The sequence below is a fragment of the Dasypus novemcinctus genome, chromosome 3, assembly GCF_030445035.2.
Source record: "Dasypus novemcinctus isolate mDasNov1 chromosome 3, mDasNov1.1.hap2, whole genome shotgun sequence".
Taxonomy (NCBI): Eukaryota; Metazoa; Chordata; class Mammalia; order Cingulata; family Dasypodidae; genus Dasypus; species Dasypus novemcinctus.
This window is the reverse complement of record NC_080675.1, coordinates 156,861,834-156,886,943: the sequence shown is the minus strand read 5'-3', so window position 1 is coordinate 156,886,943 and position 25,110 is coordinate 156,861,834. Positions and strand designations below refer to the sequence as shown.

The 25,110-nt window shown below is 38.3% G+C and overlaps 1 protein-coding gene and 1 pseudogene across 1 annotated transcript in view; one reads left to right on the top strand and one right to left on the bottom strand.

Moving 5' to 3' along the window:
• Window positions 1-25,110, bottom strand: part of CERS3 (ceramide synthase 3) — a 189,430-nt gene that overhangs the window by 94,659 nt on the left and 69,661 nt on the right. The gene's annotated exons all lie outside the window — the stretch shown is intronic.
• On the top strand, window positions 430-4,202 carry LOC139438223 (centromere protein C-like; annotated as a pseudogene).

Here is a 25,110-nt window from a genome sequence, read left to right as displayed (position 1 = left end):
GAAATGCACAAACCTATATATTATAGGTGTCCCAGAAGGAGAAGAGAATGGAAAGAAGGCAGAAAAAATATTTGAGGATATAATGACCCAAAATTTCCCAACCCTTATAAAATACATAAATATCAATATCCAAGAAAGACAATTTACCCCAAACAGAATAAATTCAAACAGACCTCCTCCAAGACACCAATTTTCAGACCGTCAAATGCCAGAGATAAAGAGAGACTTCTGAAAGCAGCAAGAGAAAAACAATCCATTACATACAAGGTGTGCTCACTAAGACTAAGTACTGATTTCTCATCAGCAACAATGGAGGCAAGAAGTCAGTGATATGATATGATAAAGGTTCTAAAAGAGAAAAACTGCCAGCCAAGAATTCTTTATCTGGCAAAATTGTCCTTCAAAACTGAGGGTGAGTTTAAAGTCTTCATGGACAAACAAAAATTAAAAGAGTTTGTCATCAAGAGACTTGATTTACAAGAGATACTACAGGGAGTGATGCAAACCAAAAGGAAAAGACAGGAGAAAAAGGCCTGGAAAGAGTGTAGAAATGAAGATTATTAGTAAGAGTAACAAAAGGGTAAAAAGACAGATAATAGTAAGATAGGTCAATGGAAAGTCAAAAGATATAATAGATGAAGTATTTAATGCCTTTATAGTAATAACATTAAATGTTAATGGAGGGAGTGGGGCTACAATATGGCTGTGGTCAATACAAAGCAAGGCATCCTGGAAATCTTAAAAGACTATTTTGAAGAAAAAAGTCTTTCCAGGGATGTGGATTTGGCTCAACTGATAGAGCATCTGCCTACCACATGGGAGGTACAGGGTTCAAACCAAGGGCCTCCTGACCCATGTGGTGAGCTGGCCCATGTGCAGTGCTGATATGCACAAGGAGTATCAAGCCACGCAGGGGTATCCCCTGCATAGGGGAACCCCACAATCAAGGAGTGCACCCTGCAAGGAGAGCTGCCCTGCATGAAAAAAGTGCAGCCTGCCCAAGAGTGGCACCACACACATGGAGAGCTAATGCAGCAAGATGATGCAACAAGAAGAGACACAGATTTCCAGTGCCACTGACAAGAATACAAGCAGAGACAGAGAAGAACACACAGTGAATGGACACAGAGAGCAGACAACTGGGGGGGGGGGGGAGAAGGGGAAAGAAATTTTAAAAAAGTCTTTCCAATGATTTTAGTACAAATTCTACAAAATCAGTACTTTATTCAACACTCAGATGAAAAGACACATGTATTCATTCATCAAGCAAAGAATGTCAGAAGTCACTTACAAAGTCAGTTCCAATTTCTTTAAGAAATAAAGAAGCCTGTTTGCCATTCATGGTAGAACCAAGTTAAGTTGTTAACAGATCAGTGCAGGCCCATGAAGTTCATGAGAAAATTCTGGCAACTGGTATTGGTTCTAAAAATACACTGACCTGAAAAATGTATCAAGTAGAAAGCTAAATGATCTGATGGAGAATTTTACTTATCTGTTGTCTCACCTGTTATTCTGGATGCAAAAGCATCTTTATCACAAAATGCTATTCCATCTATTGCCCAGAGGAGAGACTTAGAAAAGTCAGTAAATATGCTGTTTTCAAGTGCAGAGATTTCTCTTAAGACCAGAAAAGTTAAACTTTGAAGACAAAGTTATTTTGAAGAAAGTAGAATTAGCAGATAAAGTATCAGAAATTGAGGATAAAGTGTCGGAAGGACCACAAAAGAGGAAACCACCAGGAACATCTCAGAAAAGAACAGAAACTACAGAATATGAAATTCAACTACAAGCTAAAAAGAGTTTTTCAACAATGTTTTTAGAAACTGTAAAAAGAAAACTTGAATCCAGTTTTATTGTTAGTCAAGTAGCATCCACTCCACCATAAGGTGGATGTGAAATTGTTAGAGGATGAATTCATAATTGACGAGTCAGAAGTCTTGCAAATAAATCTTGGATTACAATACCAAGGAAGACTGGAACTCCAAAGCAATACACAAAATCCCCTGTTGAGAGCACTGTACTTTTTCAAGGAAAGAAATAGAGAGAAAAAAAAGCACAAAGTAACATCTGAGACTTTGACAAGGGACAAACATTCACATAAAGCTCAGCCAATACAGAGATATAAGCCCTCTGAACATCAATACCAAAAAAATAGCAACAAAAAACTGGGTAGAAATTGTGCTTCAACAGATGATATGGAGAATAATTATAGATCTGCTGGATATGCATTGCATTCTAAGGATGCAGAAAAATCATTTGAAAACAGAAGGACAGCAAAACACAAAGAAAATTTAAAGTTAATGTAGTTGAAGGACAGCTGGATATAGAACAATCTAAAGATAAAAATATAAATATGTCACCTATAGCTCAAGACAAATTTCGAAGAAATTCAGCCAGAAATATGGAACAGTGTGAAGAAATGAGAAATATCATGTTTTCCAAAAAAACCAGATGCTACCTGTGGGAAAAAGAAAAGTAGTAGCAATGCTTTTCATAAAAAAATCAGAAAAAAAGATAAGAATCCAAAAACAAGCATTTTTCAAACGGACCCAAGAAGAACAAACTTATACTAGACGAAGTGACTTTGACTGTCCCAAGAAGCTGAAGAATTTCTAGGCATTCATCTAATTGGTGGGTGGTAAAATCAGAGCAGAGTACTGTTTGTAGCAATTCTTCTTCAATAAGAAATTAATTATCAGTGCATCACAACAGTAGACAAAAATCTGTTCCAAAAAAATCAGTCATCTAAGAATACTGGGGAAAAAATGATTGCACTTAAAAGATAGATGACAGCTACTCAAGGAAGTTCAAACGCACAGAAGTTTTTAAATGCTAAAGATTCTGGAAGTATGACAAGGCTGACCTGGCTAAGAAGAAAAATCTTGATCATTCTGGACTTAACAGTAAGCTCATAGGATCAAGACAGTTCAGATAGCACTGCTACTGAACAAAATGTCCATATAAAGTCTTAGATCAGTGGATATACATGCAAGTCACCAGTAAAGTCTAATGTGGATTCTAGAGAGCTTCAGTTTTGAAGGAAAGTGGACCTTCCATTTTCCTGTGGAAAGTTCCAAAATTATTTAGCATCTGGAAAAAATAATTCTGATGCAGATGAAAAGGAAGTTCAGGAAAGTTTAGATGACTCAAGAGTAAAAAGTTGTAAAGTGAAAGAGAACAAAATACATCACAAATTAGTGTTGCCCTCCAGCACACCAAATGTTCACAAGACCAGCAGAACACAATTGAAACCTTTGGAATACTGGCAAGGGGAGTGAATAGATTATCAAGGAAGCCCTTCAGGAGGTTTGTGATTGGTGGAATACTATCTCCAGACACAATCTCATCTGAAAGGAATGCAGTGTGGAGCTGGTCCACACACAGTGTTGATGCGCACAAGGAGTGCCGTTCCATGTAGGGGTGTCCTCCGCGTAGGGGAGCCCCATGCACAAGGAGCATGCCCTGTAAGGAGAGCAGCCCATTGTGAAAGAAAGTGCAGCCTGCCCAGGAATGGCGCCGCACACACGGAGAGCTGACAAAACAAAATGACGCAACAAAAAGGAAACACAGATTCCCATGCTGCTGACAACAACAGAAGTGGACAAAGAAGAAGATGCAGCAAATAGACACAGAGAACAGACAACTGGGGTGGGGGTGGGGGTGGGGGGGAAGGGGAGAGAAAAAAAAAGAAATTTCCTTTAAAAAATAAAAGGCAAAATGAAACATGAGAAAAGTGAATAAAATAGCTAATAGGAAAAGGATCTGTCTTGATAACAATGAAAAAAAAAAAGAGTAAATTTAGAGGCAAATCTATACCTCTTGGAGATCCTTTTCGGCCAATGAGGATAAAGGACCCAGATACAATAGAGATTATTCTCATGGATCTTGTAAAGCCGAAAGATACATATCAATTTTTTGTTGAGCATGATGAGTTTACAGTATATAAACAATTGTATACATCCTATTTTTTTATTGGAAAGTTTGTATTAGGACCACATTAAGAAAAGGTAAAGCAGCATGTTGACCCAGATACATTGTTTTTTTTTATGTTAATGTTGGTGACATTTTATGTACCTTACATGAAACACCTTATATAATAACTACTGGGAGATTCATTCTATGTTCCTTCAGGTAATTATTACAATATCAAAAATATCCTAAATGAGGAAAGTGTTCTTCTTTTTACTCAGATAAAAAGATGAAAGATGAAACAAAGGTTAAACTCATGTATATATAAGTTTGTACAGTGGGACATTTATCTTTTTAAGTACCTGTGACATTGCAAAATAAAAATTTTATTCAGTAAAAAAAAATGTTAATGGATTGAACTCCCCAATCTTAAAAGTCACACACTAAGAAAGATGGATTAAAAAATATCAGCCATCTATATGCTATCTACAAGAGACTCACCTTATATGCAAGGACACAAAACTTAAAGTAAAAGGTTGGAAAATTATATTCCATGTAAACAGTAATCAAAAAATAGCTGGAGTAGTGATCCTAATGTCAGACAAATAGACTTTAAATACAAAAGTGTTACAAGAGATGAAGAAGTACATTATATATAAATAAAAGGAGCAATTCACCTAGAAGAAAAATGTTAATAAATATTTACGCACCTACATGAGGTAAACACTGGCAAAACTGAAGAGAGGAATGGCTGTCTCTACAATAATAGTTGGAGATTTCAAAACAACAGTTCCATCTTTGGATAGAAAAACTAGACAAAGGATCAATATGGAAACAGAGAACTTGAATAATATGATAAATGAACAAGACCTCACAGACATTTATAGAAAAATGCACCCCCAAACACGAGGATATACATTCTTCTCAAGTTCTATGAATTTTTTTCCAGGAGAGACCATATGATGGGTCTCAAAATAAGTCTCAATAAATCTAAAAAGATTGAAATTATACAAAGCACTTTCTCTGATCATAATGGAATGAAGCTAGAAATCAATAATGGGTGGAGAAAGGCAAAATTCACAAATATACAAAGCTTAAATAATACCATCTTAAGCAATCAGTGGATCAAATAAGAAATCACAAGAGAAATTAGTAAGTATGTCAAGACAAAAGAAAATGAGAACTCAACATATCAAAACCTATGAGATCTAGTGAAGGCAGAGCTGAGAGGGAAATTTATAACTCCTAATGCTTACACTGAAAAAAGTAAAAGCTAAAATCAAAGACCTAATTTCACACCTGCAGGAACTGGGAAAAGAACAGCAAACAAATCCCAAAGTAAGCAGAAGGAAAGAAATAACAAAGATTAGAACAGAAATAAATAAAATTGAGAAAAAAAAATACAATAGAGAGAATCAACAAAACTGAAAGTTCTTTGAGAAGATCAACAAAATCTACAAACCCTTAGCATTACTGACAAAGAAAAAGACAGAGAACATACACTACATGTCAACAAACTAGAAAATGTAGACAAAATTGACAAATTCCTAGAAACACACATACAACCTACACTGACCCTACAAAGAATAGAAGACTTTAACAAACCAATCACAAGTAAGGAGATTGAAATAGTCATTAAAAACCTCCCTAAGATGAAACCCTCAGGACCAGATGGATTCACAGGTGAATTCTACCAATAATTCAAAGAAGAATTAATAACAATTTTTAAATTTTTAAAAAATTTTATCCTCCCACCCACCCTTGCAGCTTTTTTGCTTACTGTCTGCTCTCTGTGCCCATTTGCTGTACATTCTTCTGTGTCTGTATTTTATTTTTATTACCCATCCCCCCTTGCAGCTTGCTTGCTGTCTGCATCCATTCCTTGTGGGCTCTTCTGTGTTCTCACTTGTCTCCCTTCTTTTTGTTGCATCATCTTGCTGAGTCAGCTCTCTGCAGCGCTTTGTGGGCCGGGCAGTGCTCCACAGCATCTGCAGGTTGGGAGGCGCTCCACAGCACATAGATGAACCTACCTTCACAAGGAGGAACAGGGATGTGAACCGAGGACCTCCCATATGGTAGACAGAAGCTCATCTGATTGAGCCATAGCCGCTTCCCTAATAACAATCTTGCTCAAGTGCCCCAAAATATTGCACAGGAAGGAACATTATCAAATTCATTCTATGAAGCCAACATCACCCTAATACCAAAGCCAGACAAAGGTAACATGACAAAAGAAAATGAGAGACCAATTTATCGAATGAATATATATGCAAAAATCCTCAAAAAAACACTTGTTAATCGAATCTGACAGCACATTAAAAGAATTATACATCATGATCAAATGGGTTTTATCCCAGGTATGCAAGGGTGACTCAACACAAGAAAAACAATGTTATATATCATATTACTAAACTGAGGAAGAAAAACATACAATCATTCCAATTGATGTAGTAAAGGTATTTGACATAATCCAGTATTCTTTATTGATGAAAACTCTCCAAAAGATAGGAATAGAAGGAAACTTTCTCAACATGATAAAGGGCATACATGAAAAACCCACTGCTAACATTGTACTCAATGGAGAAAGACTGAAAGCTTTCCCACCAAGATGAGGAACAAAACAATGATGCCCACTGTCACCAGTGTGGCTCAATATAGTACTAGAAATGGACCCTACTTTGGAATTTGTGCTCCTGAGTGTGATGGAGTTGGACTCAGATGTGACCTTTCTACACATGCCTCTTCTGTCACTTTTACTGAACCTGTGGTTGGTGCTGAGGTTGGTGTATACTCAGGAGATTTGAATCTCTGGTCCAGCCATGTGATAGCTGGCTAGTAGGAGTTGCAACTCCTACTCTCCAGTTCATTGGACTTACCCAGATCACCTAACAGGGAGATGAAGATGGTCAACCACCACACCAGAGAACCGAGAGTGCCTACAACTCCAAGCAGGAGAATCACATCCATCAACCATGTGGGAATCTAAGCTCCCTCTCAATTTAGAGGTGGAGTGGACATAACCATCCCAGGGTCCACAGGATGGAGGAATAAATATATATTAGAGTGGACTGGACTTACTGGTATTCTACTATAGGACCACTGTGACTCCAGCAATGGAAGAAATTGTATCATTGATGTGGAGACAGTGGCCGTGGTAGTTGCTGAGAGCAGGAAAAGGGAAGAAGAAATGTGATGTGAGGGCATTTTCGGGACTTAGAGTTGTCCTAAATGATATTGCAGGGACAGATGCTGGATATTATGTATCCTGCCATAACCCACTGAATGTACAGGGGAAGAGTGTAAACTACAATGTAAACTATACTCTATGTGGTGCAGCAGTGCTCCAAAATGTATTCACCAAATACAATGAATGTGCCACAATGATGAAAGAGGTTGTTGATGTGGGAGGAGTGGGGTGGGGTGCAGTGTGTGGTATTTGGGAACCTCGTATTTTTTAGTGTAACATTTTTTGTGATCTATGTATCTTTTTTTAAAAACAAGACAATTTTAAAAAATATGTAGTACTAGAGGTTCTAGCTAGAGTGATCAGGGAAGAAAAAGAAATAAAAGACCTAAATGGAAAGAAAGAAGTAAAACCTTCATTATTTGCTAAAGACAGGAACCTACATGTAGAAAATCCTGAAAAATCCACAACAAAACTACTATAAATAATAGATGAATTCTGCAAAATTTCAGGATACAAGATTAATGCCCCAAAATCAGTAGCACATCTATATACTACTAATGAGGAGCAGGTGGAAGTGAGGGAAAAAATACCATTTACAATAGAGACTGACAGAATCAAATATTTGGGAATAAACTTAACCAAGGACATAGAAGACTTGTATTTGGAAAACTACAAAACATTGCTAAAAGAAACCATGGGAGACCTAAATAAATGGAAGGCCATTCCATGATAGATTCAAAGACTAAATATTACTAAGATATCACTTCTACCCAATTTTATCTAGAGTCAACGAAACCCCCAAAATTTTCCAATAGTCTTTTTAAACAGAATTGGAAAGGCCAATTATCAAATTTATTTGGAAGGTAAAAAGTTCACAAATGGCCAGAAATACCTTTAAAAGGAACAAAACAGGAGAACTCTCACTTCCTGATTTTAAGCATATTACTTAGCAACAATGGTATAAACAAACAAAAAACACAGCATGGTACTGGCATAAAGATAGACAGACTGACCAATGGAACAGAATCAAAACTCAGAAATAGATTCTAAAATTTATGGCACAGTGATTTCTGACAAGGTTGTCAAGTTCATCCAGCTAGGCCAGAACAGTCTATTCAACAAATGGTGCTGGGAGAATTGAATATCGATATCCAAAAAAAGAGGACCCCTGTATTAGTCAGCCAAAGGGGTGCTGATGCAAAATACCATAAATTGGCTGGTTTTTATAAAGAGTATTTATTTGGGGTAGGAGTTTACAGTTACCAGGCCATTAAGCATAAGTTGTATCCTTCACCATTTGAAGCATGTTGGAGCAAGATGGCTGCTGACATCTGCGAGGGCTTAGGCTTCCTGAGTTTTTATGTTTCTGGGACTTGCTTTACTCTGGCTCCAAGGTTCCTTCCTTCCCGGGGCTGGCTTCTCTTTCCTCTGTGTGCTGACTTCCCAGGGCTCCAGTTTAAGTCTTCAGCATCAAATTCCAGAATCAAAACTCCAATATTAAAAGCCCTCAACTCTGTTCTTTGCCATGCCTTTTATATGTGAGTCCCCATCCATCAAGGGGTGGGGACTCAGTGTCCTAATCATAACTCAGTCATGTCCAGGTACAGATCAGATTACAAACATAATCCAATATTTCTTTTTGGAATTCATCAATTATATCAAACCGCTACAATCCCTATCTCACACCTTATACAAAAATGAACTCATAATGGATCGAAGATCTAAATATACAAGCAACATCCCTGTATCAGTTTGATATTATTTATGAATTCCAAAAATAGGTTAATTGGATTATGTTTGCAAACAGGTCTATTCCTCTGGGTTTTTTAGACTGGATTGGATTCCGAAGTTTCACTTTTACTTGATTAAATAATAGTTAAGGCTTCCATTGGGCCATGTCAGTAGGACTTTGAGACCCCGCCCACACAGAGAAAATGACATGGCAGAAGAGAAAGTTAGAGTTTCGGTGTGGGAGTTTTAATGCTGGAGCCTAGGGAAGTAAATACACAGAGAAGAAGATACATGAAGGAAGACAAAAGGCTACATTATACACAGCAGAGGTCCCAGGAAGAGAGATGAGCCATTTGCCTGATAGTTTACAGCTGGCCTTGTGGAGAGAGAGCAGAGCAGCTGAGCCCAGAAAGAGAAGAGGCCTGGGAGAGAGACAAGATTTATCCCAGCCTAAAGCTGATATTGAAAGAAGCTGGGATCACCATGCCCTTAAGAGGAAGAGGAACCCTGAACACTTGCAGATATCGGCAGCCATCTTGCTCCAACATGTAGCAACAGACTTTGGTGAGGGAAGTAACTTACACTTTATAGCCTGGTAACTATAAGTTTCTACCCCAAATAAACACCCTTTATAATAACCAATTGATTTCTGGTATTTTGCATCAGCACCCCTTCGGTAGACTAATACAATCCCTAAAACTGCTAGAAGAGTATGTAGGGAAACATCTTCAAGATATTGTGGTAGGTGATGGTTTTTTAAACTTTATACCCAAAGCATGAGAATGAAAGAAAAAATAAATGGGGACTCCTCAAAATTAAACACTCTTGTACTTCAAAGAACATGAAAAGCAGCTACTCAGTTGTAGAAAATATTTGGAAAACATTTATCTGATAAGGGTTTGCTATTCATGTTATATAAAAAGATCATACAACCCAACGAAAAGACAAGCAACCCAATTTTAAAATGGGGTGAAGACTTGAACAGACATTTCTCCAAATATAAATGGCGGAAAAGCACATGAAAAAATGTTCAACAGCATTAGCTATTAAGGAAAGGTAGATCAAAACTACAATGAGTAGAAAAAACAATGAGATATCATTTCACACCTTATAGAATGGCCATTATTACAAAATCAGAAAACAATAAGTGACACTTTTGGGAAAATGGTGACGGAATAGGTAAGCAGAGACTGACCCTCTCACATAAAAAGTGAAGAGAAGGCAGTCTATCTAAAGGAGGTGCTTTGCCTGGATCTATATATAGAACAGCAATGTGCTCTATGTTATCTAGGAAGGTACTGGAAAAAGAAAGAAGAAAACCATGAACTGTTTGCCCCTGTGGTTGGAAACAGCACATATACCCCACCCTCAAAGCAAGTAGCTGAGGTGCCCTGGCTTACTGCTGCCAAGGGACTGGGAGGGGGCGTTCCCTGAGGAAAAGGGGTCTGGCAGAGGCTGGAGAGTGGTTTCTTTGTGGTGAGTTTGGCCACCTAAGCCCTGTTTGAATCTCAGAAACAAAGCTTCTAGAGCTTATAAATGAGTTTGGTAGAGTGGAAGGTTTAAGATTAATGTGCAAAAATCAGTAGCATTTCTATGCAACAATAATGAGCTGAGGAGGAAATCAAGAAAAAAAATTCCATTTACAATAGCAAATAAAAGAATCAAATACCTAGGAATAAATTTAACTAAAGATGTAAATGACTTCATTCATTTATTGTTCTTCAAAAAACTACACAGCACTATTAAAGGAAATCAAAGAAGACCTAAATAAATGGAAGAATTATCCCTGTTCATGGAGAGGAAGGCTAAACATCATTAATATATCTACCCTACCCAAACTGATTTACAGATTTAACATAATCCCAATAAAAATTACCACAGCATTTTTCACTAAATTGGAAAAGATAACTCTTTATTTATTTGGAAGGTCAAGTGGCCCATAAACAAGGACATATTGAAAAAGAAAAATGAAATCAGAGGAATCACACTACTTGACTTTAAAACATACCACAAAGCTACAGTGGTCAAAACTGCATGGTATTGGCACAAGGATAGACATACTGACCAATGGAACTGAACTGAGAGTTCTGATATAGATTCTTGCATATACAGTCAACTGATACTTGACAAGGCCACCAAGCCCATTTAACTGGCAGAGAATGTTCTCTTAACAAATGGTGCTTGGAGAACTGGGTATCCATACACAAAAGAATGAGAGAGGAATACTATTTCACACCTTATACAAGAATTAACTCAAGATGGATCAAAGATCTAAATACAAGAGCCAAGACCATAAAGATTTTGGAAGATAATGTAGGGAAGCATGTACAGGATCTAGTATTAAGAAATGGTTTCATGAACTTTACACCCAAAGAATGAGCAATGAAAGAAAAAATAGATAAATGGGACTGCATCAAAATTTAAAACTTTTGCACTTCAAAGGAGTTTGCCAAGAAAGTGAAAAGGCAGCCTACTCACAATGCTTCAAAACGTGCTTATCAATTTCAATGGCTGTCCCAACTAATGAAAGATTTTGCCTGTGTGGGAAAATGTGGTGCATGGGGGCATATAGGGATCCCCTGTATATTCTATATATTCTATGTAACAATTATGTAATCTAAGTATCTTTTTAAAAAACTGTATTTTAAAAAAGGCAGCCTACTCAATGGGAGAAAATATTTGGTAACCACGTATCTTATAGGGACCTAATAACCAGCGTATACAAAATCCTACACCACAAAAATAAAAAGACGAACAACACATTTTAAAATGGGCATGTGATTTGAATAGACACTTCTCCAAAAAAGAAATACAGAAGGCTAAAAAGCATGTGAAAAGATACTCAATATCACTAGCTATTAAGGAAATGCAAATCAAAACTACAATGAGATATCTTATACCCATTAGACTGGTAGCTATTGAAAAAACAGAGGACTACAAATGTTAGGATGTGGAGGAAGGGGAACCCTTATCCACTGCTGCTAGGAGTGTAGAATGGTGCAGCCATTGTGAAGAACAGTTTAACAGTTCCTCAGGAAGCTAACTATAGAACTGCCATATGATCCTGCAATCCCACTGCTGGGTATATACCTAGAAGAACTGAAAGCAGGGACGCGAACAGATAAATGCACACCAATGTTCATAGCAGTATTATTCCCTATTGCCAAAAGTCAGAAACAAGCCCCCCCCCAAAAAAAAACAGATTAATGGATAAACAAATTGTGGTATATATATACAATTAAATATTACTCAGCTGTAAGAAGGAATGCAGTATTAACACATAGGATACTGTGAAAACCTAATGTTGAGTAAGGCAAGCCAGGAACTGAGGGACAAATGTTACATGACCTCACTGATATGAATTAAGCCAAATGAGCAGACTCACAGAGCTAAAGTCTGGAAGACAGGTTTAGAGGAGACAGAAAGGGAGAGGAAGGTTATGAACCAACGCTCACATGGGCAAAATCTATAATAAAGTAGAAGTATATAGTCATGCAGTGGATGGGCACAACAGTGGTGCAGTGGTACTATAGTGTTGGGTGTTGCTGGTTTGTGAGGGATGTGTGGGAAGGGGAGGGTGGACTGTACATTGAACTGTGGGGAAGACTGAGGGAGGGATCAGGTGAACATGGAATTTGTGGGAATGTGGTTGAAGCTACAACATTGGGAATGTTCTTTTGGCAATATGGTAGGGAAGGGTTACTGGTTTAAGGTGATGAATGTGGATGTCATTCGGAACAGGCACACTTCTAAGGAGTGAGTATTCATCTTGTCTTAGAGTGTTGTACCAGTGGGTGGAGACCACATAATGAGTGGAAAGATGTTGGACTCCCATCCTGGGGAGTCCTGCTATGTTCTCACATTGAGGGGCAGGAGTCTCTGGAGAGCACAGGCAGTGCCCAATAGGGGAGGACAGGCCAGTATATCAAGTCCTCACTGTTTTTGCAAGTAACTATGAATCTTGTTCTTCAAGCAGTGAAACTTGGTGGTTGCCCTGGGTCCCCAGGCGAGGGGGATGGATGAACAGAATAGATGGAACATCGGGTATTTTGAGGGCAATGGAAGTGTTCTATATGATCTTGCAACGATGGATAAAGGTAATGTTAAATTTCATTAAAATTTATAAAAGTATGTTCCAAAATGTAAACCATAGTATAAATCATCGACCATGGTTAGTAACAGTGTTTCAATATTTATACACCTATTGTAACAAATGTACCATCCACTTGTAAAATGTTACTAATAGGGGAGGATGTTGAGTATATGAGAATCCCCTATATTCTGTATGTCATTTTTCTGTAACCTAAAGCTTCTTTGAAGACAAAATGAAAAAAAAAAAAAAAAAGATACTGGAGGATAAACAGAAGAATATGTCACTGTACATACAAGATAACAGATTTTACAGTGATGAAAGACATAACATTAAAACATTTTTAAATTTTATATTAGTTATTTTTTATTATTCTAACATTTTAAAATTTTTTGTATTTAATTTTTTGGTTTTTTTATTTCTCTCTCCCCCTCCCCCCGCCCCAGTTGTCTGTGTTGTGTCCATTCGCTGTGTGTTCTTCTGTGTCCACTTCTATTCTTGTCAGCAGCACCAGGAATCTGTGTCTCTTTTTGTTGTATCACCTTGCTGGGTCAGCTGTGTGTGTGTGCGGTGCCACTCCTGGGCAGACTGGACTTTCTTCCATCCTGGGCGGCTCTCCTTACGGGGCACACTCCCTGCGGGGGACACCCCTATGTGGCATGGCACTCCTTGCACGTCAGCACTATGTGTGGGCCAGCTCCACACAGGTCAAGGAGGTCCTGGGTTTGAACCACGAACCTCCCATGTGGTAGGCAGATGCCCTGTCCATTGGGCCAAGTCCACGTCCCTTTGTTATTTTTAAAACTATCATTTCATTTTCTTATGAATTGTATTTGGTTATTTACTTAGCTTCATTTTTAAGGAAGTTTTGGATTACTGAAGTGTTACAACTTTGGCAGGGAAGGATCATTGGTGCAGGGTGTCAGTGATGGGGAATGCATGGGAGGAGGTTCATCTGGGGCATACCTATAATGCATATAAACATGTTCAAATGTGCATGGGGCATTGTTATGGTGGGTGGAGAGTCATACCATAACCAAAAGAATATCAAATTCCCAACCTGGGAGCTCTGCCACATTCTCTAATGGGACAGCAAGAATCCCCCAAGTACAGAGGCAGTGACTAGTGTAGAAGGGAGGACTATTGATGGGCCCTTATAATGATGAATGTACTTATGAACCTTTACTTTTGAAATTGAAAGTTAGCCTAGTATTATAAGGAATCTAAGAGGTACCTCCTAAGAAACTCCTTGTGCTCAAATATGGACTTTCTCAAAGCTGAACTCAGCATATAAATGCATTACCTTCCCCCCAGCAAGGGATATGACTCTCAGGTATGAGCCTCCCTGGCTCTGAGGGATTACTACCAAGCACCAACTACCAATGCAACTGGAAAACGATGTTGACAAAAAGGGGAAAAGGGTAAAGAAAAATGAGTTTATATGGATAAGAGACATCAAAGTGAGTCAAGAGGTCATTCCAGAGGTTATGCTTATGCACATTTCAGCTGGATCTCATTGACTGTCAAAGTAAATACTGCCTCAGATAGTGGAGACATCCAGACACTATAGGCAGGGCAGACAGCTCAAGAGTTTGGCACACTGCCAGAGGGCCCCACTTTGGAAATTATGCTCCCCAGTGTGACAGAGTTAGACTCAGATGTGGTTTCCCTACACATGGCTCTTCTGCCCCTTCTATTTGAACTAGTGCTAGAGTTGATAGGTGTATATCCAAGAGACTTAAATCTTTGGATGGTCCATGTGCCAGTCAGGCCCTGAATCTCAACAGAGTTGCAATATCTACTCTACAGTTCACTGGACTCATTCAGAACAACTAACAAGGAGATGATGATGGACAATGACCATCCCAAGGAACAGAGAGTCTGTAACTGCAAGCAAGATAGTCCCCCATAGGATCTAAGTCCCTTCTCAATTAGAGGTGGAGTGGACATCACCACCCCAGAATCCTCAGGATTCTGGAATGAACTATGGACTAGAGTAGACTTACTGGTATTCTAGTATAGACTTATTGTGATTCTAGCAATCGAAGAACTGTTATCATTTTTGTGGAGGCAGTGGCCACTGGAGGTTCTAAGGGGAGGGAAGGGGGAAAACAGGTATAATATAGGGGCATTTTTGGGACTTGGGAATTATCCTGAATGACACTGCAATGGCAGATACAAGCCGTTATATATCTGGTCATAACTTACAAAATTGTGTGGGAGAGAATGCAAACTACAATGTAAACTATAATCCACACTTAGTGGGAATGCTCCAAAATGTGTTCACCAGTTGTAACAAATATATCACACTAATGAAGGATGTTGTAATGTGGGAAAATGTTGGAGAGGATGGCAGTGGGGCATATGGGAATCCCCTATATTTTTTATCTAACATTTATATAACCTAAGCATCTTTATTAAAAAATTTTAAAAAAACTATATTTAAAACAAACAAGCAATAAGTTCTGGAGAGGATGTGGAGTAATAGGAACACTCTCTCACATGGTGGGAATGTAGAATGGCACAGCCATTGTGAAAGACAGTTTGGCGGTTCCTCAAGAAACTAAATATAGAACTGCCTTAAGATCCAGGAATCCTTTTACTAGGAATATATTCAGAAGACCTAAAAGTGAGGACACAAACTGACATTTGTACACTGATGTGTACAATGAGTGAATAAACAAAATGTTGTATATACATACAATGTAAGACTATTCAGCTATAAGAAGAAATGAAATTGGGATGCATATAACAACATGGATGAACCTTGAGGGCATTATGGTTAGTGAAATAAGTCAGACAGAAAAGGACAAATATTGTATGGTTTCACTAATATGAATTAAAATGATGAGTAAACTCACAGAGGTAAACTCTAGAGTATAGGTTAGTAGGAAATTTAATGTGGGCTGAAAATGGGAGCTGGTACTTAATTTATATAGTATTTTTAATAATAAGGTTTACTGTAAATGTGTATAAGTGAATAGAGTTAATGTTAATATATTATATTGAATATAACTAACACTGCTGATTTATAAATGCTATTGTAGCTGAAAGGAATTGTCTGTTTATGCAATAATTCAATTTAAAGGAAGCTAGAGAGTAATGTAGGGCCTGTATAACAGTCATTTTTGTGGTGGATGAAGACTTTGGTTAATAGTTTAAGTATAAGAATGTTCCTCCTTTATAAAATATTAATTATATTGTGATACATGGGAAAATTATAACTGTAATTTATAGATATAGTTAACAGCAATATTGTAAAATTTTTGCAGCAATGGCGAGGAAGATATTGTATCAATTCTAAGTGACAAAAATGGGGGTATAAAGGGTTTTGGGAGTTTTCCTTTGGAATAATGAAAATGTCCTAAACTTGAGGTGATGACAGCAAAACTCTGTGATGAACATGACAGCCACTGAGTGTACACTTTGAATGGATTATACAAAGTATGGAACTTTTTAACACAATGTATCCTGTGATGGGAGATGGACTGTGGTTAATAGGAGAAATATAACATTCTCTCATGAACTATAACAAGTATATAATACTAATAAAGGGCATCATTAACCAAGTGGTGGGCAGTTTGAGATTATTTTATGAATCCCAAAAAGAGAAAGATTATGTTTGTAAACTTATTTATTCCTCTGGGTTTGATACCCTTTGATTGTATTAAACTCAGTTGAGTGGTCTTTGATTAGATTACCTGTTAAGATTGAGTTAGGGCTTTTTTATTTGACTATGTCAGTTAGTATGATTCAGGTTGAGTCCCCACCCCCCTGCTGAGTCTGATATAAACAGACACTCACTCAAGAAAACAAATGGAAAGAGAGAGTTCTGTCATTTTTGTTCCCATGTGACAGAAAGAAGGCTCAAACAGCTAAAGCCCCTGGGCGAAAGGAGCCATTTTGTTTGATACCTTACAGCTGACCTTGGGAAGAGGGCTGAGTCTGATAACAGGAAGCCCTGAGAGACAAGTCCTATAACAGCAGAGAGAGGAACTTCACTTAAGCACAAAGCCTCAAGAAGGTTAGCCCATAGAGCCTCAAGAGGAAGAAGAAGCCCAGAGGAGAAGGCAGAGACAAGCCAGAGATCGGCAACCATCTTGCTTCAACCACTGGCAACAGACTTTGGTGAGAAACCAACACTGATTTAGACTTTTTACAGCCTTGTAACTGTAAGCTTTTATCCCAAATAAATACATTTTATAAAATCCAACAAGTTTCTTGTACTTTGCATCGGCACCCCTTTGGTGAGTAGGGGAAAAATACACCAAATGTAAGATACGGACTATAGTTAATAGTAATGTTTACCCAAGGCTCTTTCATAATTTGTAACAATTGTTTCACAGCAATGCAAGGTGGTGGTGGTGGGGTAACATATAGAAGACCTGAAGGATGATATGCATGTTTGTTTTGTATAAGTTCACAATTTATACTATACACTTATTGTTTATGAATGTACATGTATGAGTGATAAACTTCAATTAAAAGTTTAAAACATATATAGGCTGACAGAATGGATTAAAAAAAAAAAATGAACCATCCATATGCTGCCTACACAAGATTCACCTTAGACTCAGGGACACAAACTGGCTGAAAGTAAAAGGTAGTTAAAAGATACACCATGCAAACAGTAACGAAAAAGAAGCAGGGATAGCTATACTAATACCAAGCAAAACAGACTTCAAATGCAAAAAAGTTGTAAGAGGTACAGAAGGCCATTATGTATTAACAAAAGGAACACTGCACCAAGAAGAACTAACAGTCATAAATACCTATGGCCCTAACCATGGTGCCCCAAAATACATGAGGCAATCTCTGGCAAAACTGAAGGAAGAAATAGACATCTCTATAATAGTAGCTAGAGATTTTGACATGTTACTCACATTGTTAGATAGAACAACTAGACAGAAGATCAATAAGAGAGAACTTGAGCACTATGATAAGCTAGACCTAACAAACATATACAGAATGTTGAATCCCAAATCAGCAGGTTATATTGTCTTCTCAAGTGCTCATGGTTCTTTCTCCTAGATATACCACACATGAGGTCACACAGCTGCTCTCCCCGGGGCTCCAGCATCAAAACTAAGTTCTCCACATCTCAGCAGGATCTCATAGACAGCCAAAGTATATGCGACCCGAGGTATTGGTGCTCCTAAGGGCTCCGTAGATAACAGATGGCTCCAGAATTCAGTGCCTTACCAGTGGGTCCTACTTTGGAATTTGTACTCCTAAGTGTGATGGAGTTGGACTCAGATGTGACTTCTCTACATTTGCCTCTTCTGTCCCTTTTATTGAAATTGTGGTTGGCATTGGGGTTGGTACATGCCTAGGAGACTTGAATCTCTGGACTGTCCCTGTGCCAGCTGGGCCCTGAGCCTCAGTGGTACTGCAGCACCTACTCTCCAGTTCATTGGAGTTACCCAGGTCAGCTGACAGGGAGGTGAGGATGGACAACCACCACACCAAGGAGCTGAGACAGTCTAAAGCTGCAGGCTTAAGAGTTCCATCCACCAGCCATGTGGGATCAAAGCCCCCTCTTAATTGAGAGGTGGAGTGGGCATTGCCATCCCAGGGTCCTCAGGATGGAGGAAGAAAATATGGGTTAGAGGAGACTTACTGGAATTCTACTATAGAATTATTATGACTCTAGCAATGGAAGAAATTATATCACTGATGTGGAGACAGTGGCCACGGGAGTTGCAAAAGGCAGGGAGAGGGAAAAGGAGGTGTGATATGGGGGCATTTCCAAGACTTGAATTGTCCTGAATGATATTGCAGGGATAGATGCAAGACATTATATATCCTTCTACAACCCACTGAATAGACTGGGAAAGATTGTAAACTACAATGTAAATTGTAATCCATGCTGTGTAGCAGTGCTTTTTTGAAATTCATAAACAATCTCAAGCTGCCATACCAACAAACTGGAAAACCTAGATGAAGGAGACAAGTTCCTAGAAACAGACAAACAACCCAAACTGATACTACAAAAATAGAGGAACTTAAAACAAGCACACTTAAAGAGATTGAATCAGTCATCAAAAATCTTCCAACAAAGAAAAGTCCAGGACTAGATGGCTTCACTAGTGAATTCTACCAGCATTTCAAGAAGAATTAAAACCAATTTTGCTTAAACTCTTCCAAAAAATGGAAGAGGTGGGAAAATTACCAACGCATTTTATGAAACCAACATCACCCTACCACCAAAGCCACATAAAGATACTACAAGAAAAGAAAATTACAGACCAATCCCTTTAATGAACATAGACGCAAAACTTCTCAACAAAATACTGCAAATAGAATCCAGCAGCATATCAAAAGAATTACACATCATGACCAAGTGGGGTTTATTCCTGGTATGCAAGGGTGGTTCAGCATAAGAAACTCAATCAACTTAATATACCACATTAACAAAGTAAAGGAAAAATTCACAAGATCATCTCGACCAATACAGAAAAGACATTCAACAAAATACAGCATTCTTTCTTGATAAAAACACTTTAAAAGATAGGAATAGAAGGAAAAGTTCTCAATATGATAAAAGGCAGACATGAAAAACCCACAGCCAATATCATACTCAATGGGGAAAGGTTAAAAGCTTTGCTTCTAAAATCAGGAACAAGAAAGGATACCCACTGTCACCTCTGGTTTCAACGTTGTACTAGAAGTTCTAGCTAGAGTAATTAGACAAGAAAATAAAATAAAACACATTCAAATAGGAAAATAGGAAGTAAAATTCTCACTATTCACAGATGACATGATCCAATATTTAGAATATTCTGATGTCTACGACAAAACTACTCGCACAACTAAATGAATTCAGCAAAGTGTTAGGACAAAAAATCAACACACAGGGAAACAGACTTGGCCCAGTGGTAAGGGCGTCCGTCTACCACATGGGAGGTCCGCGGTTCAAACCCCGGGCCTCCTTGACCCATGTGGAGCTGGCCCATGTGCAATGCTGATGCGCACAAGGAGTGCCATGCCACACAGGGGTGTCCCCCGAGTAGGGGATCCCCACGCGCAAGGAGTGCACCTGTAAGGAGAGCTGCCCAGCGCGAAAGAAAGTGCAGCCTGTCCAGGAATGGCGCCGCCCACACTTCCTGTGCCGCTGACCACAACAGAAGCGGACAAAGAAACAAGACGCAGCAAATAGACACAGAGAACAGACAACCGGGGGAGAAGGGGGAATTAAATAAAAATAAATAAATCTTTAAAAAAAAAAATCAACACACAAAAATTAGTAATGTTTCTGTACACTAGTATTAAACAATCTGAGGATGAAATCAGGGGAAAAAATCCATTTACAACAGCAACAGAAAGTCTCAAATACCTAGGAATCAATTTAACTAAAGAAGTACCGGACCTATATTCAGAAAACTACAAAACAATGCTAAAAGAACTCAAAGAAGATCTAAACAAATGGAAAGAGACTCATTGTTCATGGATTAGAAGACTAAATATCATGAAGATGTCAATCCTACCCAAACTGATTTATAGATGCAATACAATACCAATCAAAATTCCAACAGCCTACTTTAGAGAAATAGGAAAGGCAACTACCAAATTTATTTGGAAGGAAAACGGCACCTGAATAGCCAAAAGCTTTCTATATAAGAAGAGTAATGTGGGAGGAATTTCACTGCCTGAACTTGAAACATACTACAAAGGCTACAGTTGTCAAAACTGCATGGTATTGGTATAAATGTGATAGACACATTGATGAGTGGAATAGAATTGAGAGTCCAGAAATAGACCCTCAACCTCTATAACCGTTTGGTTTTTTACAAACCTACCAAGTCCACATTACTGGGATAAAACAGTCTCTTCAACAAATGATGCTGGGAGAATGGGATATCCATACCAAAAGAATGAATGAGGACCCCTATCTCACACCCTATAAAATAATCAACTCAAAATTGATCATAGACCTAAATGTGATAGTTGGTTGTTTCTTGGATCCTATATTCAAAGCTTGAGCAACAAAAGAAAAATAAATAAATGGGATTTCCTCCAAATTAAACACTTGTGCACTTCAAAGGACTTTGTCAAAAGGGTGAAAAGGTAGTCAACTCATTGGGAGAAAATATTTTCGAAATCACATAACTGATAAGGGTTTAATATCCATGATATATAAAGAGATATTACAACTCAAAAAGAAAAAAAAGAGACAAACAACATGATTTTAAAAACTGGGCAAAGCCTTGAATAAACATTTGTTCAAAGAAGAAATATAAGTGGCGAAAAAACACATGAAAAAATGTTCAACATCACAAGAGATCAGGGAAATGCAAATCAAAGCTACAATGAGTATCATTTCATACCTATTAGAATGGCCACTATTCATAAAACAGAAAGCTACAAGTTTTATAGAGAATATGGAGGGATAGGAATGCTTATTTACTGTTGGTGGGAATGTAGAATGATACAGTCATTGTGGAGGACTGTTTGGCAGGTCCTAAAGAAATTGAATACAGATTTGCCAAGTGACATAGCAATACCACTACTGAGAGCAGTGACATGAACAGACACCTGCACACTGATGTTCATAGCAGCATTATTCACAATTGCCAAAAGATGGAAATAACCAGGTCTTGTATCAACTGATGAATGGATAAACAAACCGGTATATACACATGATGTAATATTGAGCAACTGTAAGAACTGACGTCATGAAGCATATCACAACATGGATGAACCCTGAGGACATTATGTTGAGTGAGGCAAGCCAGACACAAAACAACAAATACTCTATGATGAGGAAGAGGGCAAGATAGCGTCGGTTTAAGTGCACTCACCATTTCTCTGGCAAAAAAATGGCTGAGTGGGGGCAAGGTCCTACCTTAGTGAGCTGTTTTGGGAACCCACAGAGCAGGAGGCTTCAGGGTATCAATCTAGAGAGTGTTGGACAAAGAAATAAATTCCTCAAGGTAAAACCCTGAGTTTCTAGCCCCTGAGGCAGGAAATTGCAGAACAGGAAAACTAAGCCCCACCCTTAAGGCAATAAACCACCATGAGCCCAGACTCCTGCCAGCCACCCAGCCGGAGAGAGCATTCTCCAAGCATTCTCCAAGAGTGGAAGGGTTCTGGTGAAGGGTGGAGAGGGGTTTCCTTTCTGTGGGTTTATTTGCCGAGATCCCCTCTGAGCTTTGAGGAGCACACCAGCTGACTCAAGGTAGCACCAGGAAGAAGGGAGAGGCAAATCTGCTGAGGCAGCCTAATTTACCTAGCCAACCTGGGAAAGAGGAACCTGGCCTGGGAGAGGGAGGCGTCAGGCAATTGACTAGTCCCATGCTGAAAACTATCAACATTTCAACTCCCCTAAGGGAGGTGGGCAGTAGGAAGCACTTAATAAGCTTCCAAGAGCCTATTTAGGGTCCTCTGGTAGGAAGGGGTGGTTTGGAGGAGGGTTGAGAGTCATTTTTCTGTTGTGAATTCAGTCACCAGGATCCCATTTGAATTTCAAAAGTGAACTCAACCTGACTGGGACAGGTGAGGGGATTCACCTCCCATAGGCTACTGTGTCCTGCTGCCCTGGGAGAGAAAGCAATAAGAATAGAAATGGTGCAGGGACAAACCTGGCTGAGGGAAGGTGACTGGATAGCTTTCTGAAGAGCTAACTGACCCAACGAGGAAGTTTAACTCAGTGGAAGAGTTTCTTCCTTGAATACATGAGGTCCCTAATTTGATTCCAGGCTCTTCTTAGAGCAGTGATCCCCTGGGATATCAAACAACCAGCTGATACTTTGTGACAGGGAAACAATAGACATTATGTTTGTACTAGCTTCTCTTGGGTCTCTTACTTTTCCTAAAAAAAAAGGTTACTTTTTAAAGAAATGTAACTTAGCTTACTCACTAAAACCCACTTCAAACCCTGCAGAGGGAAGGTTGCAGGGTAATTGATTGATGAATACCTGCAGCCTGAGAAGCTCCACAGGGGCCTAGAGAGAAGGCTTATCTTAGTTTTTGTTTGACTGCTTGTTTCTGTGTTTGTTGTTTTTTGTTTTCTTGTTTTTCTTTCCTCTTTCTCCCCCCCCCCACACCATTTTTTTTCTTTTCCTTCTTTTAATTAGGTGCTGCTGGCTTGATTCTTGTTTGCTGTGTTTACTCCTCCTTGATTTCCCCTTTTCTGTGTATACTGATTTTGTCTACCAACATGATCTCTTTTCCTTCCTTCATCTTCCTATCTTCTACTTTCAGTTGTTGTTCTTACATCCCACCTCTCCATTTAGTCCTCAGTTTTTCTGGTTTATATTTCTGGCTCATCTATTCTGTTTTCTTTCTTTTATTAACTTTTTTTCTTTTTGTCCTTTCTCTTCTCTTTCCCTCTGCCCTCATCATTCTGGCCATTTAATTTATTCTCTATATATTTTCCCTATTTGGATTCCCACTTCATTATAGGTACTCCACTTTATTATTCCTACACTGCTTACATGGGTTAAAAATTCATTTTCCTAGGCCTTATACGGTTCCTCTTCTAACTTTTACTATTATTATATTATCCTTTTTTTTTTTTCTTATCTCTTTTGCTTTTTCTGGCCCTAATCTTTTTCCTTCAAGGGAACATAGAAATCAGCAAGGAAACAGAACAAGAATAAAGTGTCAAACAGAAAACTTAACATACACAAAAACAGCAGCTAACTAAAACCCTAAAGTAGAGAGAGAGAAGCTAATCAACAGAATAAATCCATCAAGATGAAAGCTGACCAGACAGCAACAAAAAATTACAGACCACACCAAGAAACAGTAAGACATGGTCCAGTCCAATGAACAAACTAAAAATCGGAAAGAGATGCAGATCACTGAACAACTAATCAAAGCTGTCCAAACAAATATTATGGACCAACTTAATGAAGTGAAGGAAGAAATTAAGGATATTAAGAAAACCCTGGGAGAACATACTGAAGAAATAGTAAACATACATAAAAAGATAATGGATGTGAAGGTGATGAAAGGCATAATCCAAGAAATCAGGAATACACTGGAAGCACATAACAGCAGATTTGAACAGGCAGAGGAAAGAATTAGCAATGTGGACAACAGTATATCTGAAATCATAAAGAGAGTAGAACAGATAGATAAAAAGACAGAAAAAATCCAACAAGGACTTAGGGATTTGAATGACAATGCAAAACCCATGAACATATGGATTAGAGGCACCCCAGAAGGAGAAGAGAAGGGAAAGGGCACAGAAGGGGTGTTGGAGAAAATAATGGCTGAAAACTTCCCAAACCTACTGAGGGAGATGGACATACATCCAGGAAGTGTAGCATACCCGAAACAGTAAAAATCCCAACAGGCCTACTCCAAGACATATACTTTTCAAATTATCCAATCTCAAGACAAAGAGAAAATACTGAAGGCAGCAAGAGAAAAGAGAACCATCACATACAAGAGAACCTCAATATGACTAAATACTGATTTCTCATCTGAAACCATGGAGGCAAGAAGGCAGCAGTATGACATAGTCAAGGTACTAAAAGAAAAAAAAATTCCAGCCAAGAATACTCTGTCCAGCAGAGCTGCATTAAAAAATGATGGAGAGTTCAAAATATTCACAGATAAACAGAAACTAAGAGAGTATGCCAACAAGAAACCTGCCCTTCAAGAAACACTAAAGGGAATTCTGCAGGAGGAAAGAAAAAAACAGGAGAAACAGAGTTGGAGGACAGTGTAAGAACAACTAAAAAGACAAAAAGGTAAATTAAAAAAAAATATGACATATACAAAAAAAATCCAAAGAAAATATGGCCAATGTAAATAATTCCTTGAGAGTAATAACACTGAATTGTAAATGGATTAAACTAACCAATCAAGAGACAAAGATTAGCAGAATGGATAAGGAAATACAACCCATCTATATGCTGCCTACAAGAAACCCACCTTAGGCCCAGGAATTCAAGGAGGTTGTAAGTGAATGGTTGGAAAATAATCTTACAAGCAAACAATAACCAAAAAATGGCAGGAGTAGCTATATTAATGTCAAACAAAATAGACTTTAAATGGAAAACTATTAGTGAGAGACAAAGATGGACACTACATATTAGTTAAAGGGGTAATCTTCCAAGAAGAAAGAACAATCATAAACATTTATGCACCTAACCAGGGTGCCTCAAAAAAAGTGAGGCAAAACTAAGTGAAGGAATAGATGCGTCTACAATTATAGTGGTGGACTTTAATATACCATTAT